This window comes from Chiloscyllium punctatum, chromosome 21, assembly GCF_047496795.1.
Source record: "Chiloscyllium punctatum isolate Juve2018m chromosome 21, sChiPun1.3, whole genome shotgun sequence".
Taxonomy (NCBI): Eukaryota; Metazoa; Chordata; class Chondrichthyes; order Orectolobiformes; family Hemiscylliidae; genus Chiloscyllium; species Chiloscyllium punctatum.
This window is the reverse complement of record NC_092759.1, coordinates 15,188,313-15,203,380: the sequence shown is the minus strand read 5'-3', so window position 1 is coordinate 15,203,380 and position 15,068 is coordinate 15,188,313. Positions and strand designations below refer to the sequence as shown.

At 53.5% G+C, this 15,068-nt stretch overlaps 19 non-coding genes across 19 annotated transcripts; all 19 read right to left on the bottom strand.

The window, feature by feature from the left end:
• Positions 1-97: 97 nt before the first annotated feature.
• trnaq-cug (transfer RNA glutamine (anticodon CUG)) lies at positions 98-169 on the bottom strand. The gene has a single exon. It is a non-coding gene; the product is annotated as a tRNA-Gln (tRNA).
• Positions 170-1,353: 1,184 nt separating this feature from the next.
• trnaq-uug (transfer RNA glutamine (anticodon UUG)) lies at positions 1,354-1,425 on the bottom strand. Its single transcript has one exon. It is a non-coding gene; the product is annotated as a tRNA-Gln (tRNA).
• A 262-nt stretch (positions 1,426-1,687) lies between these two features.
• On the bottom strand, positions 1,688-1,759 carry trnaq-cug (transfer RNA glutamine (anticodon CUG)). The gene has a single exon. It is a non-coding gene; the product is annotated as a tRNA-Gln (tRNA).
• A 1,184-nt stretch (positions 1,760-2,943) lies between these two features.
• Positions 2,944-3,015, bottom strand: trnaq-uug (transfer RNA glutamine (anticodon UUG)). Its single transcript has one exon. It is a non-coding gene; the product is annotated as a tRNA-Gln (tRNA).
• Positions 3,016-3,277: 262 nt separating this feature from the next.
• On the bottom strand, positions 3,278-3,349 carry trnaq-cug (transfer RNA glutamine (anticodon CUG)). Its single transcript has one exon. It is a non-coding gene; the product is annotated as a tRNA-Gln (tRNA).
• Positions 3,350-4,533: 1,184 nt separating this feature from the next.
• trnaq-uug (transfer RNA glutamine (anticodon UUG)) lies at positions 4,534-4,605 on the bottom strand. The gene has a single exon. It is a non-coding gene; the product is annotated as a tRNA-Gln (tRNA).
• A 262-nt stretch (positions 4,606-4,867) lies between these two features.
• Positions 4,868-4,939, bottom strand: trnaq-cug (transfer RNA glutamine (anticodon CUG)). The gene has a single exon. It is a non-coding gene; the product is annotated as a tRNA-Gln (tRNA).
• A 1,184-nt stretch (positions 4,940-6,123) lies between these two features.
• Positions 6,124-6,195, bottom strand: trnaq-uug (transfer RNA glutamine (anticodon UUG)). Its single transcript has one exon. It is a non-coding gene; the product is annotated as a tRNA-Gln (tRNA).
• A 262-nt stretch (positions 6,196-6,457) lies between these two features.
• trnaq-cug (transfer RNA glutamine (anticodon CUG)) lies at positions 6,458-6,529 on the bottom strand. The gene has a single exon. It is a non-coding gene; the product is annotated as a tRNA-Gln (tRNA).
• Positions 6,530-7,713: 1,184 nt separating this feature from the next.
• On the bottom strand, positions 7,714-7,785 carry trnaq-uug (transfer RNA glutamine (anticodon UUG)). The gene has a single exon. It is a non-coding gene; the product is annotated as a tRNA-Gln (tRNA).
• A 262-nt stretch (positions 7,786-8,047) lies between these two features.
• trnaq-cug (transfer RNA glutamine (anticodon CUG)) lies at positions 8,048-8,119 on the bottom strand. The gene has a single exon. It is a non-coding gene; the product is annotated as a tRNA-Gln (tRNA).
• A 1,184-nt stretch (positions 8,120-9,303) lies between these two features.
• trnaq-uug (transfer RNA glutamine (anticodon UUG)) lies at positions 9,304-9,375 on the bottom strand. Its single transcript has one exon. It is a non-coding gene; the product is annotated as a tRNA-Gln (tRNA).
• Positions 9,376-9,637: 262 nt separating this feature from the next.
• trnaq-cug (transfer RNA glutamine (anticodon CUG)) lies at positions 9,638-9,709 on the bottom strand. Its single transcript has one exon. It is a non-coding gene; the product is annotated as a tRNA-Gln (tRNA).
• A 1,184-nt stretch (positions 9,710-10,893) lies between these two features.
• trnaq-uug (transfer RNA glutamine (anticodon UUG)) lies at positions 10,894-10,965 on the bottom strand. The gene has a single exon. It is a non-coding gene; the product is annotated as a tRNA-Gln (tRNA).
• A 262-nt stretch (positions 10,966-11,227) lies between these two features.
• Positions 11,228-11,299, bottom strand: trnaq-cug (transfer RNA glutamine (anticodon CUG)). Its single transcript has one exon. It is a non-coding gene; the product is annotated as a tRNA-Gln (tRNA).
• Positions 11,300-12,483: 1,184 nt separating this feature from the next.
• On the bottom strand, positions 12,484-12,555 carry trnaq-uug (transfer RNA glutamine (anticodon UUG)). The gene has a single exon. It is a non-coding gene; the product is annotated as a tRNA-Gln (tRNA).
• Positions 12,556-12,817: 262 nt separating this feature from the next.
• trnaq-cug (transfer RNA glutamine (anticodon CUG)) lies at positions 12,818-12,889 on the bottom strand. The gene has a single exon. It is a non-coding gene; the product is annotated as a tRNA-Gln (tRNA).
• Positions 12,890-14,073: 1,184 nt separating this feature from the next.
• trnaq-uug (transfer RNA glutamine (anticodon UUG)) lies at positions 14,074-14,145 on the bottom strand. The gene has a single exon. It is a non-coding gene; the product is annotated as a tRNA-Gln (tRNA).
• Positions 14,146-14,407: 262 nt separating this feature from the next.
• trnaq-cug (transfer RNA glutamine (anticodon CUG)) lies at positions 14,408-14,479 on the bottom strand. The gene has a single exon. It is a non-coding gene; the product is annotated as a tRNA-Gln (tRNA).
• Positions 14,480-15,068: the final 589 nt, after the last annotated feature.

The window sequence follows — 15,068 nt, the reverse complement described above, 5'->3', positions numbered from 1 at the left end:
CTGTCGCAAGGGGAAAACCAGCCCACTTCCATCATGGGTGTGGAATTTGTGAAGTCAACAGTTCTGTCGAAGACAATCGCTCACGCAGCCAAAAAGAAGGCTCCACCGAGATTTGAACTCGGATCGCAGGATTCAGAGTCCAGAGTGCTCACCATTACACCATGGAACCCTGAGACAGCAGGGGCTGCCGAACCACTGCTCAAGGATGTTTGCCTCCTTCGTCAAGCGTGGAAACAGCAACGACAAGGATCACAATGGCGACTGTGGATCTGCTGATCCAGCAGCTCGTGCACTCGGTCTTTCGCAAGTGCAACCACGCTGTCTCGGCCTGCTGCCCTGTAAGGCCGGTCGCCCTCGCCTCCGAAATCCACTTTGCCGAAGTTTCCGAAAGCAGCTCGGGCCGTGCCAGATATGCCGACCTGTCCGCGAAACCTAGTTTCTCAGCGGGAGCAGGGCTGCTGTCGGCCATGAACAACTCTGAGCCGGGCTACTGCTCGCTAATCTCTCTCACTGGCAAACTTTCAAGCTGCTGGACAATCGCCTCGCCAGCATTTCACTTTGGCTTCAGCGTTCTCACCTCACAGTTAGCCTTCCTTCTGCTAAGTACAGCTGTAGGACAAGTCGCACATCTGCAGTACAGCTGCCTATTCAAACAGCACCGCTGCTGTTTCTCTCCCTTACCGGCGGCCATCGCTGTGTCAGCGCTGCGATGAGCAATGCTTTTAAGCAAAGTGAGATCTCAGACGGACTGTGTTCAAGAGCACGTGTCCCTGGCTTTCCGGGAGTCTGTATTGTATGCACTGTTTTTGATGTCGTTGGACTGCCTTGTACGTACAAATGTCATTGTTACCGTTTTGTAGTGATTGAAACTGGGATTTGAGGTTCCTGGTTTCCCTGAAAACTGGTTGAACGGTAGGGCTCGGGGCCTGGCTTTGCCGCTCCTCTCCCTGGTAAAATTGCGGTTTCTCTGTGTCCAGCTGTTCCTGTGAATTGTTGAATCAAATTAAAGAAAAGAGCACCTGTCCAGCATGCGCCTCATTTCAATTCCTGTCACCTTTTCACCAGCTGTCTGTGGAACACAGAGAGGAGCTCCAAAAACAACACCGCTTGACTGCAGCTTGTCTCTTAATGCTGTGTCCTTCGAAGAAAACACATCCGTGGTTCAGGAGAGAGCAAAAGCAGGCACCGGTGGCGAGCTTAAGACGCCACCTCGGGATTGGCATCATCCCGTTCTGGCAGAAATGCGATGAGATCTGACTCCAAGGTGCTAAAAGGGCTGCTCTTACAATTGGCCCGTAGGCAGATTTCACTCGCGCGTCCCACATTAAACAAGGGCCGGGACGAAGCAAGTCAAGGTTCCGCCGAGATTCGAACTCGGATCGCTGGATTCAAAGTCCAGAGTGCTAGCCATTACACCACGGAACCAGCAGTGCTGCCGCCTCTGGCAGGCCTGAGCTTTCCTGCATTCACACTTGCAGCAACGCTCTCAGAATCTGGTCTCTCGCTGCTGCGTCCTTGGCAGGGAATACTTGCGTGGTACAGGGCAGAGCAAAAGCAGCTCGCGCGCTCGACGCAGGAGCATCGCAAACACTGTCGCAAGGGGAAAACCAGCCCACTTCCATCATGGGTGTGGAATTTGTGAAGTCAACAGTTCTGTCGAAGACAATCGCTCACGCAGCCAAAAAGAAGGCTCCACCGAGATTTGAACTCGGATCGCTGGATTCAGAGTCCAGAGTGCTCACCATTACACCATGGAACCCTGAGACAGCAGGGGCTGCCGAACCACTGCTCAAGGATGTTTGCCTCCTTCGTCAAGCGTGGAAACAGCAACGACAAGGATCACAATGGCGACTGTGGATCTGCTGATCCAGCAGCTCGTGCACTCGGTCTTTCGCAAGTGCAACCACGCTGTCTCGGCCTGCTGCCCTGTAAGGCCGGTCGCCCTCGCCTCCGAAATCCACTTTGCCGAAGTTTCCAAAAGCAGCTCGGGCCGTGCCAGATATGCCGACCTGTCCGCGAAACCTAGTTTCTCAGCGGGAGCAGGGCTGCTGTCGGCCATGAACAACTCTGAGCCGGGCTACTGCTCGCTAATCTCTCTCACTGGCAAACTTTCAAGCTGCTGGACAATCGCCTCGCCAGCATTTCACTTTGGCTTCAGCTTTCTCACCTCACAGTTAGCCTTCCTTCTGCTAAGTACAGCTGTAGGACAAGTCGCACATCTGCAGTACAGCTGCCTATTCAAACAGCACCGCTGCTGTTTCTCTCCCTTACCGGCGGCCATCGCTGTGTCAGCGCTGCGATGAGCAATGCTTTAAAGCAAAGTGAGATCTCAGACGGACTGTGTTCAAGAGCACGTGTCCCTGGCTTTCCGGGAGTCTGTATTGTATGCACTGTTTTTGATGTCGTTGGACTGCCTTGTACGTACAAATGTCATTGTTACCGTTTTGTAGTGATTGAAACTGGGATTTGAGGTTCCTGGTTTCCCTGAAAACTGGTTGAACGGTAGGGCTCGGGGCCTGGCTTTGCCGCTCCTCTCCCTGGTAAAATTGCGGTTTCTCTGTGTCCAGCTGTTCCTGTGAATTGTTGAATCAAATTAAAGAAAAGAGCACCTGTCCAGCATGCGCCTCATTTCAATTCCTGTCACCTTTTCACCAGCTGTCTGTGGAACACAGAGAGGAGCTCCAAAAACAACACCGCTTGACTGCAGCTTGTCTCTTAATGCTGTGTCCTTCGAAGAAAACACATCCGTGGTTCAGGAGAGAGCAAAAGCAGGCACCGGTGGCGAGCTTAAGACGCCACCTCGGGATTGGCATCATCCCGTTCTGGCAGAAATGCGATGAGATCTGACTCCAAGGTGCTAAAAGGGCTGCTCTTACAATTGGCCCGTAGGCAGATTTCACTCGCGCGTCCCACATTAAACAAGGGCCGGGACGAAGCAAGTCAAGGTTCCGCCGAGATTCGAACTCGGATCGCTGGATTCAAAGTCCAGAGTGCTAGCCATTACACCACGGAACCAGCAGTGCTGCCGCCTCAGGCAGGCCTGAGCTTTCCTGCATTCACACTTGCAGCAACGCTCTCAGAATCTGGTCTCTCGCTGCTGCGTCCTTGGCAGGGAATACTTGCGTGGTACAGGGCAGAGCAAAAGCAGCTCGCGCGCTCGACGCAGGAGCATCGCAAACACTGTCGCAAGGGGAAAACCAGCCCACTTCCATCATGGGTGTGGAATTTGTGAAGTCAACAGTTCTGTCGAAGACAATCGCTCACGCAGCCAGAAAGAAGGCTCCACCGAGATTTGAACGCGGATCGCTGGATTCAGAGTCCAGAGTGCTCACCATTACACCATGGAACCCTGAGACAGCCGGTGCTGCCGAACCACTGCTCAAGGATGTTTGCCTCCTTCGTCAAGCGTGGAAACAGCAACGACAAGGATCACAATGGCGACTGTGGATCTGCTGATCCAGCAGCTCGTGCACTCGGTCTTTCGCAAGTGCAACTACGCTGTCTCGGCCTGCTGCCCTGTAAGGCCGGTCGCCCTCGCCTCCGAAATCCACTTTGCCGAAGTTTCCGAAAGCAGCTCGGGCCGTGCCAGATATGCCGACCTGTCCGCGAAACCTAGTTTCTCAGCGGGAGCAGGGCTGCTGTCGGCCATGAACAACTCTGAGCCGGGCTACTGCTCGCTAATCTCTCTCACTGGCAAACTTTCAAGCTGCTGGACAATCGCCTCGCCAGCAATTCACTTTGGCTTCAGCTTTCTCACCTCACAGTTAGCCTTCCTTCTGCTAAGTACAGCTGTAGGACAAGTCGCACATCTGCAGTACAGCTGCCTATTCAAACAGCACCGCTGCTGTTTCTCTCCCTTACCGGCGGCCATCGCTGTGTCAGCGCTGCGATGAGCAATGCTTTTAAGCAAAGTGAGATCTCAGACGGACTGTGTTCAAGAGCACGTGTCCCTGGCTTTCCGGGAGTCTGTATTGTATGCACTGTTTTTGATGTCGTTGGACTGCCTTGTACGTACAAATGTCATTGTTACCGTTTTGTAGTGATTGAAACTGGGATTTGAGGTTCCTGGTTTCCCTGAAAACTGGTTGAACGGTCGGGCTCGGGGCCTGGCTTTGCCGCTCCTCTCCCTGGTAAAATTGCGGTTTCTCTGTGTCCAGCTGTTCCTGTGAATTGTTGAATCAAATTAAAGAAAAGAGCACCTGTCCAGCATGCGCCTCATTTCAATTCCTGTCACCTTTTCACCAGCTGTCTGTGGAACACAGAGAGGAGCTCCAAAAACAACACCGCTTGACTGCAGCTTGTCTCTTAATGCTGTGTCCTTCGAAGAAAACACATCCGTGGTTCAGGAGAGAGCAAAAGCAGGCACCGGTGGCGAGCTTAAGACGCCACCTCGGGATTGGCATCATCCCGTTCTGGCAGAAATGCGATGAGATCTGACTCCAAGGTGCTAAAAGGGCTGCTCTTACAATTGGCCCGTAGGCAGATTTCACTCGCGCGTCCCACATTAAACAAGGGCCGGGACGAAGCAAGTCAAGGTTCCGCCGAGATTCGAACTCGGATTGCTGGATTCAAAGTCCAGAGTGCTAGCCATTACACCACGGAACCAGCAGTGCTGCCGCCTCAGGCAGGCCTGAGCTTTCCTGCATTCACACTTGCAGCAACGCTCTCAGAATCTGGTCTCTCGCTGCTGCGTCCTTGGCAGGGAATACTTGCGTGGTACAGGGCAGAGCAAAAGCAGCTCGCGCGCTCGACGCAGGAGCATCGCAAACACTGTCGCAAGGGGAAAACCAGCCCACTTCCATCATGGGTGTGGAATTTGTGAAGTCAACAGTTCTGTCGAAGACAATCGCTCACGCAGCCAGAAAGAAGGCTCCACCGAGATTTGAACGCGGATCGCTGGATTCAGAGTCCAGAGTGCTCACCATTACACCATGGAACCCTGAGACAGCCGGTGCTGCCGAACCACTGCTCAAGGATGTTTGCCTCCTTCGTCAAGCGTGGAAACAGCAACGACAAGGATCACAATGGCGACTGTGGATCTGCTGATCCAGCAGCTCGTGCACTCGGTCTTTCGCAAGTGCAACTACGCTGTCTCGGCCTGCTGCCCTGTAAGGCCGGTCGCCCTCGCCTCCGAAATCCACTTTGCCGAAGTTTCCGAAAGCAGCTCGGGCCGTGCCAGATATGCCGACCTGTCCGCGAAACCTAGTTTCTCAGCGGGAGCAGGGCTGCTGTCGGCCATGAACAACTCTGAGCCGGGCTACTGCTCGCTAATCTCTCTCACTGGCAAACTTTCAAGCTGCTGGACAATCGCCTCGCCAGCAATTCACTTTGGCTTCAGCTTTCTCACCTCACAGTTAGCCTTCCTTCTGCTAAGTACAGCTGTAGGACAAGTCGCACATCTGCAGTACAGCTGCCTATTCAAACAGCACCGCTGCTGTTTCTCTCCCTTACCGGCGGCCATCGCTGTGTCAGCGCTGCGATGAGCAATGCTTTTAAGCAAAGTGAGATCTCAGACGGACTGTGTTCAAGAGCACGTGTCCCTGGCTTTCCGGGAGTCTGTATTGTATGCACTGTTTTTGATGTCGTTGGACTGCCTTGTACGTACAAATGTCATTGTTACCGTTTTGTAGTGATTGAAACTGGGATTTGAGGTTCCTGGTTTCCCTGAAAACTGGTTGAACGGTCGGGCTCGGGGCCTGGCTTTGCCGCTCCTCTCCCTGGTAAAATTGCGGTTTCTCTGTGTCCAGCTGTTCCTGTGAATTGTTGAATCAAATTAAAGAAAAGAGCACCTGTCCAGCATGCGCCTCATTTCAATTCCTGTCACCTTTTCACCAGCTGTCTGTGGAACACAGAGAGGAGCTCCAAAAACAACACCGCTTGACTGCAGCTTGTCTCTTAATGCTGTGTCCTTCGAAGAAAACACATCCGTGGTTCAGGAGAGAGCAAAAGCAGGCACCGGTGGCGAGCTTAAGACGCCACCTCGGGATTGGCATCATCCCGTTCTGGCAGAAATGCGATGAGATCTGACTCCAAGGTGCTAAAAGGGCTGCTCTTACAATTGGCCCGTAGGCAGATTTCACTCGCGCGTCCCACATTAAACAAGGGCCGGGACGAAGCAAGTCAAGGTTCCGCCGAGATTCGAACTCGGATTGCTGGATTCAAAGTCCAGAGTGCTAGCCATTACACCACGGAACCAGCAGTGCTGCCGCCTCAGGCAGGCCTGAGCTTTCCTGCATTCACACTTGCAGCAACGCTCTCAGAATCTGGTCTCTCGCTGCTGCGTCCTTGGCAGGGAATACTTGCGTGGTACAGGGCAGAGCAAAAGCAGCTCGCGCGCTCGACGCAGGAGCATCGCAAACACTGTCGCAAGGGGAAAACCAGCCCACTTCCATCATGGGTGTGGAATTTGTGAAGTCAACAGTTCTGTCGAAGACAATCGCTCACGCAGCCAGAAAGAAGGCTCCACCGAGATTTGAACGCGGATCGCTGGATTCAGAGTCCAGAGTGCTCACCATTACACCATGGAACCCTGAGACAGCCGGTGCTGCCGAACCACTGCTCAAGGATGTTTGCCTCCTTCGTCAAGCGTGGAAACAGCAACGACAAGGATCACAATGGCGACTGTGGATCTGCTGATCCAGCAGCTCGTGCACTCGGTCTTTCGCAAGTGCAACTACGCTGTCTCGGCCTGCTGCCCTGTAAGGCCGGTCGCCCTCGCCTCCGAAATCCACTTTGCCGAAGTTTCCGAAAGCAGCTCGGGCCGTGCCAGATATGCCGACCTGTCCGCGAAACCTAGTTTCTCAGCGGGAGCAGGGCTGCTGTCGGCCATGAACAACTCTGAGCCGGGCTACTGCTCGCTAATCTCTCTCACTGGCAAACTTTCAAGCTGCTGGACAATCGCCTCGCCAGCAATTCACTTTGGCTTCAGCTTTCTCACCTCACAGTTAGCCTTCCTTCTGCTAAGTACAGCTGTAGGACAAGTCGCACATCTGCAGTACAGCTGCCTATTCAAACAGCACCGCTGCTGTTTCTCTCCCTTACCGGCGGCCATCGCTGTGTCAGCGCTGCGATGAGCAATGCTTTTAAGCAAAGTGAGATCTCAGACGGACTGTGTTCAAGAGCACGTGTCCCTGGCTTTCCGGGAGTCTGCATTGTATGCACTGTTTTTGATGTCATTGGACTGCCTTGTACGTACAAATGTCATTGTTACCGTTTTGTAGTGATTGAAACTGGGATTTGAGGTTCCTGGTTTCCCTGAAAACTGGTTGAACGGTAGGGCTCGGGGCCTGGCTTTGCCGCTCCTCTCCCTGGTAAAATTGCGGTTTCTCTGTGTCCAGCTGTTCCTGTGAATTGTTGAATCAAATTAAAGAAAAGAGCACCTGTCCAGCATGCGCCTCATTTCAATTCCTGTCACCTTTTCACCAGCTGTCTGTGGAACACAGAGAGGAGCTCCAAAAACAACACCGCTTGACTGCAGCTTGTCTCTTAATGCTGTGTCCTTCGAAGAAAACACATCCGTGGTTCAGGAGAGAGCAAAAGCAGGCACCGGTGGCGAGCTTAAGACGCCACCTCGGGATTGGCATCATCCCGTTCTGGCAGAAATGCGATGAGATCTGACTCCAAGGTGCTAAAAGGGCTGCTCTTACAATTGGCCCGTAGGCAGATTTCACTCGCGCGTCCCACATTAAACAAGGGCCGGGACGAAGCAAGTCAAGGTTCCGCCGAGATTCGAACTCGGATCGCTGGATTCAAAGTCCAGAGTGCTAGCCATTACACCACGGAACCAGCAGCGCTGCCGCCTCTGGCGGGCCTGAGCTTTCCTGCATTCACACTTGCAGCAACGCTCTCAGAATCTGGTCTCTCGCTGCTGCGTCCTTGGCAGGGAATACTTGCGTGGTACAGGGCAGAGCAAAAGCAGCGAGCGCGCTCGACGCAGGAGCATCGCAAACACTGTCGCAAGGGGAAAACCAGCCCACTTCCATCATGGGTGTGGAATTTGTGAAGTCAACAGTTCTGTCGAAGACAATCGCTCACGCAGCCAAAAAGAAGGCTCCACCGAGATTTGAACTCGGATCGCAGGATTCAGAGTCCAGAGTGCTCACCATTACACCATGGAACCCTGAGACAGCAGGGGCTGCCGAACCACTGCTCAAGGATGTTTGCCTCCTTCGTCAAGCGTGGAAACAGCAACGACAAGGATCACAATGGCGACTGTGGATCTGCTGATCCAGCAGCTCGTGCACTCGGTCTTTCGCAAGTGCAACCACGCTGTCTCGGCCTGCTGCCCTGTAAGGCCGGTCGCCCTCGCCTCCGAAATCCACTTTGCCGAAGTTTCCGAAAGCAGCTCGGGCCGTGCCAGATATGCCGACCTGTCCGCGAAACCTAGTTTCTCAGCGGGAGCAGGGCTGCTGTCGGCCATGAACAACTCTGAGCCGGGCTACTGCTCGCTAATCTCTCTCACTGGCAAACTTTCAAGCTGCTGGACAATCGCCTCGCCAGCATTTCACTTTGGCTTCAGCTTTCTCACCTCACAGTTAGCCTTCCTTCTGCTAAGTACAGCTGTAGGACAAGTCGCACATCTGCAGTACAGCTGCCTATTCAAACAGCACCGCTGCTGTTTCTCTCCCTTACCGGCGGCCATCGCTGTGTCAGCGCTGCGATGAGCAATGCTTTTAAGCAAAGTGAGATCTCAGACGGACTGTGTTCAAGAGCACGTGTCCCTGGCTTTCCGGGAGTCTGTATTGTATGCACTGTTTTTGATGTCGTTGGACTGCCTTGTACGTACAAATGTCATTGTTACCGTTTTGTAGTGATTGAAACTGGGATTTGAGGTTCCTGGTTTCCCTGAAAACTGGTTGAACGGTAGGGCTCGGGGCCTGGCTTTGCCGCTCCTCTCCCTGGTAAAATTGCGGTTTCTCTGTGTCCAGCTGTTCCTGTGAATTGTTGAATCAAATTAAAGAAAAGAGCACCTGTCCAGCATGCGCCTCATTTCAATTCCTGTCACCTTTTCACCAGCTGTCTGTGGAACACAGAGAGGAGCTCCAAAAACAACACCGCTTGACTGCAGCTTGTCTCTTAATGCTGTGTCCTTCGAAGAAAACACATCCGTGGTTCAGGAGAGAGCAAAAGCAGGCACCGGTGGCGAGCTTAAGACGCCACCTCGGGATTGGCATCATCCCGTTCTGGCAGAAATGCGATGAGATCTGACTCCAAGGTGCTAAAAGGGCTGCTCTTACAATTGGCCCGTAGGCAGATTTCACTCGCGCGTCCCACATTAAACAAGGGCCGGGACGAAGCAAGTCAAGGTTCCGCCGAGATTCGAACTCGGATCGCTGGATTCAAAGTCCAGAGTGCTAGCCATTACACCACGGAACCAGCAGTGCTGCCGCCTCAGGCAGGCCTGAGCTTTCCTGCATTCACACTTGCAGCAACGCTCTCAGAATCTGGTCTCTCGCTGCTGCGTCCTTGGCAGGGAATACTTGCGTGGTACAGGGCAGAGCAAAAGCAGCTCGCGCGCTCGACGCAGGAGCATCGCAAACACTGTCGCAAGGGGAAAACCAGCCCACTTCCATCATGGGTGTGGAATTTGTGAAGTCAACAGTTCTGTCGAAGACAATCGCTCACGCAGCCAGAAAGAAGGCTCCACCGAGATTTGAACGCGGATCGCTGGATTCAGAGTCCAGAGTGCTCACCATTACACCATGGAACCCTGAGACAGCCGGTGCTGCCGAACCACTGCTCAAGGATGTTTGCCTCCTTCGTCAAGCGTGGAAACAGCAACGACAAGGATCACAATGGCGACTGTGGATCTGCTGATCCAGCAGCTCGTGCACTCGGTCTTTCGCAAGTGCAACTACGCTGTCTCGGCCTGCTGCCCTGTAAGGCCGGTCGCCCTCGCCTCCGAAATCCACTTTGCCGAAGTTTCCGAAAGCAGCTCGGGCCGTGCCAGATATGCCGACCTGTCCGCGAAACCTAGTTTCTCAGCGGGAGCAGGGCTGCTGTCGGCCATGAACAACTCTGAGCCGGGCTACTGCTCGCTAATCTCTCTCACTGGCAAACTTTCAAGCTGCTGGACAATCGCCTCGCCAGCAATTCACTTTGGCTTCAGCTTTCTCACCTCACAGTTAGCCTTCCTTCTGCTAAGTACAGCTGTAGGACAAGTCGCACATCTGCAGTACAGCTGCCTATTCAAACAGCACCGCTGCTGTTTCTCTCCCTTACCGGCGGCCATCGCTGTGTCAGCGCTGCGATGAGCAATGCTTTTAAGCAAAGTGAGATCTCAGACGGACTGTGTTCAAGAGCACGTGTCCCTGGCTTTCCGGGAGTCTGTATTGTATGCACTGTTTTTGATGTCGTTGGACTGCCTTGTACGTACAAATGTCATTGTTACCGTTTTGTAGTGATTGAAACTGGGATTTGAGGTTCCTGGTTTCCCTGAAAACTGGTTGAACGGTCGGGCTCGGGGCCTGGCTTTGCCGCTCCTCTCCCTGGTAAAATTGCGGTTTCTCTGTGTCCAGCTGTTCCTGTGAATTGTTGAATCAAATTAAAGAAAAGAGCACCTGTCCAGCATGCGCCTCATTTCAATTCCTGTCACCTTTTCACCAGCTGTCTGTGGAACACAGAGAGGAGCTCCAAAAACAACACCGCTTGACTGCAGCTTGTCTCTTAATGCTGTGTCCTTCGAAGAAAACACATCCGTGGTTCAGGAGAGAGCAAAAGCAGGCACCGGTGGCGAGCTTAAGACGCCACCTCGGGATTGGCATCATCCCGTTCTGGCAGAAATGCGATGAGATCTGACTCCAAGGTGCTAAAAGGGCTGCTCTTACAATTGGCCCGTAGGCAGATTTCACTCGCGCGTCCCACATTAAACAAGGGCCGGGACGAAGCAAGTCAAGGTTCCGCCGAGATTCGAACTCGGATCGCTGGATTCAAAGTCCAGAGTGCTAGCCATTACACCACGGAACCAGCAGTGCTGCCGCCTCAGGCAGGCCTGAGCTTTCCTGCATTCACACTTGCAGCAACGCTCTCAGAATCTGGTCTCTCGCTGCTGCGTCCTTGGCAGGGAATACTTGCGTGGTACAGGGCAGAGCAAAAGCAGCTCGCGCGCTCGACGCAGGAGCATCGCAAACACTGTCGCAAGGGGAAAACCAGCCCACTTCCATCATGGGTGTGGAATTTGTGAAGTCAACAGTTCTGTCGAAGACAATCGCTCACGCAGCCAGAAAGAAGGCTCCACCGAGATTTGAACGCGGATCGCTGGATTCAGAGTCCAGAGTGCTCACCATTACACCATGGAACCCTGAGACAGCCGGTGCTGCCGAACCACTGCTCAAGGATGTTTGCCTCCTTCGTCAAGCGTGGAAACAGCAACGACAAGGATCACAATGGCGACTGTGGATCTGCTGATCCAGCAGCTCGTGCACTCGGTCTTTCGCAAGTGCAACTACGCTGTCTCGGCCTGCTGCCCTGTAAGGCCGGTCGCCCTCGCCTCCGAAATCCACTTTGCCGAAGTTTCCGAAAGCAGCTCGGGCCGTGCCAGATATGCCGACCTGTCCGCGAAACCTAGTTTCTCAGCGGGAGCAGGGCTGCTGTCGGCCATGAACAACTCTGAGCCGGGCTACTGCTCGCTAATCTCTCTCACTGGCAAACTTTCAAGCTGCTGGACAATCGCCTCGCCAGCAATTCACTTTGGCTTCAGCTTTCTCACCTCACAGTTAGCCTTCCTTCTGCTAAGTACAGCTGTAGGACAAGTCGCACATCTGCAGTACAGCTGCCTATTCAAACAGCACCGCTGCTGTTTCTCTCCCTTACCGGCGGCCATCGCTGTGTCAGCGCTGCGATGAGCAATGCTTTTAAGCAAAGTGAGATCTCAGACGGACTGTGTTCAAGAGCACGTGTCCCTGGCTTTCCGGGAGTCTGCATTGTATGCACTGTTTTTGATGTCATTGGACTGCCTTGTACGTACAAATGTCATTGTTACCGTTTTGTAGTGATTGAAACTGGGATTTGAGGTTCCTGGTTTCCCTGAAAACTGGTTGAACGGTAGGGCTCGGGGCCTGGCTTTGCCGCTCCTCTCCCTGGTAAAATTGCGGTTTCTCTGTGTCCAGCTGTTCCTGTGAATTGTTGAATCAAATTAAAGAAAAGAGCACCTGTCCAGCATGCGCCTCATTTCAATTCCTGTCACCTTTTCACCAGCTGTCTGTGGAACACAGAGAGGAGCTCCAAAAACAACACCGCTTGACTGCAGCTTGTCTCTTAATGCTGTGTCCTTCGAAGAAAACACATCCGTGGTTCAGGAGAGAGCAAAAGCAGGCACCGGTGGCGAGCTTAAGACGCCACCTCGGGATTGGCATCATCCCGTTCTGGCAGAAATGCGATGAGATCTGACTCCAAGGTGCTAAAAGGGCTGCTCTTACAATTGGCCCGTAGGCAGATTTCACTCGCGCGTCCCACATTAAACAAGGGCCGGGACGAAGCAAGTCAAGGTTCCGCCGAGATTCGAACTCGGATCGCTGGATTCAAAGTCCAGAGTGCTAGCCATTACACCACGGAACCAGCAGCGCTGCCGCCTCTGGCGGGCCTGAGCTTTCCTGCATTCACACTTGCAGCAACGCTCTCAGAATCTGGTCTCTCGCTGCTGCGTCCTTGGCAGGGAATACTTGCGTGGTACAGGGCAGAGCAAAAGCAGCGAGCGCGCTCGACGCAGGAGCATCGCAAACACTGTCGCAAGGGGAAAACCAGCCCACTTCCATCATGGGTGTGGAATTTGTGAAGTCAACAGTTCTGTCGAAGACAATCGCTCACGCAGCCAAAAAGAAGGCTCCACCGAGATTTGAACTCGGATCGCAGGATTCAGAGTCCAGAGTGCTCACCATTACACCATGGAACCCTGAGACAGCAGGGGCTGCCGAACCACTGCTCAAGGATGTTTGCCTCCTTCGTCAAGCGTGGAAACAGCAACGACAAGGATCACAATGGCGACTGTGGATCTGCTGATCCAGCAGCTCGTGCACTCGGTCTTTCGCAAGTGCAACCACGCTGTCTCGGCCTGCTGCCCTGTAAGGCCGGTCGCCCTCGCCTCCGAAATCCACTTTGCCGAAGTTTCCGAAAGCAGCTCGGGCCGTGCCAGATATGCCGACCTGTCCGCGAAACCTAGTTTCTCAGCGGGAGCAGGGCTGCTGTCGGCCATGAACAACTCTGAGCCGGGCTACTGCTCGCTAATCTCTCTCACTGGCAAACTTTCAAGCTGCTGGACAATCGCCTCGCCAGCATTTCACTTTGGCTTCAGCGTTCTCACCTCACAGTTAGCCTTCCTTCTGCTAAGTACAGCTGTAGGACAAGTCGCACATCTGCAGTACAGCTGCCTATTCAAACAGCACCGCTGCTGTTTCTCTCCCTTACCGGCGGCCATCGCTGTGTCAGCGCTGCGATGAGCAATGCTTTTAAGCAAAGTGAGATCTCAGACGGACTGTGTTCAAGAGCACGTGTCCCTGGCTTTCCGGGAGTCTGTATTGTATGCACTGTTTTTGATGTCGTTGGACTGCCTTGTACGTACAAATGTCATTGTTACCGTTTTGTAGTGATTGAAACTGGGATTTGAGGTTCCTGGTTTCCCTGAAAACTGGTTGAACGGTAGGGCTCGGGGCCTGGCTTTGCCGCTCCTCTCCCTGGTAAAATTGCGGTTTCTCTGTGTCCAGCTGTTCCTGTGAATTGTTGAATCAAATTAAAGAAAAGAGCACCTGTCCAGCATGCGCCTCATTTCAATTCCTGTCACCTTTTCACCAGCTGTCTGTGGAACACAGAGAGGAGCTCCAAAAACAACACCGCTTGACTGCAGCTTGTCTCTTAATGCTGTGTCCTTCGAAGAAAACACATCCGTGGTTCAGGAGAGAGCAAAAGCAGGCACCGGTGGCGAGCTTAAGACGCCACCTCGGGATTGGCATCATCCCGTTCTGGCAGAAATGCGATGAGATCTGACTCCAAGGTGCTAAAAGGGCTGCTCTTACAATTGGCCCGTAGGCAGATTTCACTCGCGCGTCCCACATTAAACAAGGGCCGGGACGAAGCAAGTCAAGGTTCCGCCGAGATTCGAACTCGGATCGCTGGATTCAAAGTCCAGAGTGCTAGCCATTACACCACGGAACCAGCAGTGCTGCCGCCTCTGGCAGGCCTGAGCTTTCCTGCATTCACACTTGCAGCAACGCTCTCAGAATCTGGTCTCTCGCTGCTGCGTCCTTGGCAGGGAATACTTGCGTGGTACAGGGCAGAGCAAAAGCAGCTCGCGCGCTCGACGCAGGAGCATCGCAAACACTGTCGCAAGGGGAAAACCAGCCCACTTCCATCATGGGTGTGGAATTTGTGAAGTCAACAGTTCTGTCGAAGACAATCGCTCACGCAGCCAAAAAGAAGGCTCCACCGAGATTTGAACTCGGATCGCAGGATTCAGAGTCCAGAGTGCTCACCATTACACCATGGAACCCTGAGACAGCAGGGGCTGCCGAACCACTGCTCAAGGATGTTTGCCTCCTTCGTCAAGCGTGGAAACAGCAACGACAAGGATCACAATGGCGACTGTGGATCTGCTGATCCAGCAGCTCGTGCACTCGGTCTTTCGCAAGTGCAACCACGCTGTCTCGGCCTGCTGCCCTGTAAGGCCGGTCGCCCTCGCCTCCGAAATCCACTTTGCCGAAGTTTCCGAAAGCAGCTCGGGCCGTGCCAGATATGCCGACCTGTCCGCGAAACCTAGTTTCTCAGCGGGAGCAGGGCTGCTGTCGGCCATGAACAACTCTGAGCCGGGCTACTGCTCGCTAATCTCTCTCACTGGCAAACTTTCAAGCTGCTGGACAATCGCCTCGCCAGCATTTCACTTTGGCTTCAGCGTTCTCACCTCACAGTTAGCCTTCCTTCTGCTAAGTACAGCTGTAGGACAAGTCGCACATCTGCAGTACAGCTGCCTATTCAAACAGCACCGCTGCTGTTTCTCTCCCTTACCGGCGGCCATCGCTGTGTCAGCGCTGCGATGAGCAATGCTTTTAAGCAAAGTGAGATCTCAGACGGACTGTGTTCAA